Source organism: Penaeus japonicus, unplaced genomic scaffold, assembly GCF_977035675.1.
Source record: "Penaeus japonicus unplaced genomic scaffold, GWHDUDI00000001_assembly GWHDUDI00000013, whole genome shotgun sequence".
In the NCBI taxonomy this organism is placed as follows: Eukaryota; Metazoa; Arthropoda; class Malacostraca; order Decapoda; family Penaeidae; genus Penaeus; species Penaeus japonicus.
In genome coordinates, this window is record NW_028234415.1 from 21,667,300 (window position 1) to 21,669,799 (window position 2,500).

The 2,500-nt window shown below is 47.7% G+C and overlaps 1 protein-coding gene across 2 annotated transcripts in view; it reads right to left on the reverse strand.

The window, feature by feature from the left end:
- The window catches only part of LOC122245746 (uncharacterized), a 522,178-nt gene that overhangs the window by 68,049 nt on the left and 451,629 nt on the right, over positions 1 to 2,500 (reverse strand). The gene's annotated exons all lie outside the window — the stretch shown is intronic.

A 2,500-nucleotide genomic window follows, 5' to 3' on the forward strand; every position in this document is an offset into this window, starting at 1 on the left:
AAAGAAAGAAAAAAACAGAAAAAATCACTACTCATCCAGTACTTTCTCAGCATCCCTCCCCTTCCCCTCATCCCTTTCTCTCTCTCTCTCTCTCTCTCCCCTTCTTTCCTAATCCCATTTGTTACACACCATCAGGTCCTATATATAGGCACGATTATATCGAAGGGAGTAAGATAAAGGTAGAAAGGATTAGGGGGAAAGGGAGGGGAGGGGGTAAGCATTTTTCGAAGAGCTGGGGAGGGGGGGGGTACGCTTGGAACAGATATGTTGATGAGAACGAAGGTGAAAAAGAAAAAAAAAAAAGGAAAAGACGAAGACGACGGAAGGAGGAAGAGAGAGAGAGAGAGAGAGAGAGAGAGAGAGAGAGAGAGAGAGAGAGAGAGAGAGAGAGAGAGAGAGAGAGAGAGAGAGAGAGAGAGAGAGAGAGAGAGAGAGAGAGAGAGAGAGAGAGAGAGAGAGAAGAAAGAGATGAGAGAGAGAGAGAGAGAGAGAGAGAGGAGAGAGAGAGAGAGAGAAAGAGAGAGAGAGAGAGGAAGAGGTGAAGAGAGAGAGAGAGAGGAGAGAGAGAGAGAGAGAGAGAGAGAGAGAGAGAGAGAGAGAGAGAGAGAGAGAGAGAGAGAGAGAGAGAGAGAGAGAGAGAGAGAGAGAGAGAGAGAGAGAGAGAGAGAGAGAGATTGAGCCTAAGATTTGGCACAGTCACCGTATCCCACCGTCACGACGCGGCCACTACGCCATGCCTTGTAAACACAAAGGTTACTTACTCTCTCGCTTTTCTCACTCTTCCTTCTCCTTATTCGATTTCATTCATAAGAAAAAACGAAGAGAGAAAAAAAAATCGAAAGAGGGGAAAGAGAGAGGAGAAAAAAATAGAAACGAGAGATTAAACGCCGTATATTATATTGCTCCGCCTACATTACCCGACCCGACAGAACCAGATTCCCATATATATATAAAAACTCTTGCCTATCAGCCCCACTGACCTCCTCTTCCTCCTCTTAAATCTTCTTAAACTCTAATGGCTCACAAAAAATAAGCAGATCCATCATACAAAAAGAGAAGGGAAGAAATTGTGATAAAAAATATCGAGAGTGGTTAAAAAAAAACTGTAAACAAACTCGGAAGGTGAACGGTTAGGCTACCAAACCTCCCATAGTCTTCCGCTTTCTCTACTCCTCCTACTGTCTTCTTCCTTCTTCTCCTCCTACTCCTCCTCTTCTCTTTCCCTTTTTACATCTTCCTCCTTCTCCTTCTTCTTGCTCTTTTACTTCTTCCCCCTTCTATTTCTCCTTGTTATTTCTTAAGTTTTTCTCCTTCATCATCATCTTCTTCTCCCTCTCCTCCCCCATCTCCACTACCTCCACCTCCCTCCCTTACTCCCACTCCCTCCCACCCCACGCCACGCCATAAGGTCAGCATCCCCTCAGAATCATTTAGGACTCACGACCTTCTCGACCTTCTTCACCTCCGTCGCCCGCGCGCGCCCGTCCTACAGACCGCTTTCACCACGATGACCCGGAAAACGACCTGTTTTCACTCTTGAATCGTCCGGTTGCTGCGGATGAGGCGCGGGGGAGAGGGGGGCAAGGGGGGGAGAGGGGGAAGTAGATTTGACGAGGAAGGGAGAGGAGAGGAGTAGATTTGACGGGGGGGATACATTTGACGGGGAAGGGAGAGGGGGAGTAGATTTGACGGGGAGGGGAGAGGGGGAGTAGATTTGACGGGAAGGGGAGAGGGGGGAGTAGATTTGACGGGAAGGGGAGAGGGGGGAGTAGATTTGACGGGGAGGGGAGAGGGGGAGTAGATTTGACGGGAAGGGAAAGGGGGGGAGTAGATTTGACGGGGAGGGGAGAGGGGGAGTAGATTTGACGGGGAGGGGAGAGGGGGGGAGTAGATTTGACGGGGCGGGGAGTATGGGCGGGGGGAGAGGTGGGGAAGTAGATGTGAATTGGGAGGAGGAGGGGGGGGGGGCAGGCCGTGGGTAGGATGGGTATATAGGGAGGAGGAAGGTGGCTTTTTTCTTTCAACGTCGCCATCGAAAGCCCGTTTTTATTCTTTGTGTTGTAATTCTTTGTGTTTTTTTCGTTCTTTTTTTTATACCGGGGCATTTCCGTTGTATATACTAACCACAAGTTTACGAGTTCTTAACCAGCACCATTAGCAACAACTTCAAAAATAACAGAGCAACCCAACATCACTATAAAACAAAATAAACATAACCAAATTCATTATCATAACAACCATAAAAAAACTAGACCAACCAAACAACCATTCCAACAACTATTACCCAACCAACCATTCACACAATCATAATCTCAACCATTAAAAAAAAAACATAATTAAAACAACAATCATCACTAACTACAATCACCCCCCCCTCCATCAGTGACACCATAAAGAGGATGAGGATGAGATCCTTGCCCCCTCCACCCTCCCCCGGCCGTTAGAGCCAGGGGCGGGGGGTGGAGTTCTTAGTGACCCCGAAAGGCAGATAGTAAAACCT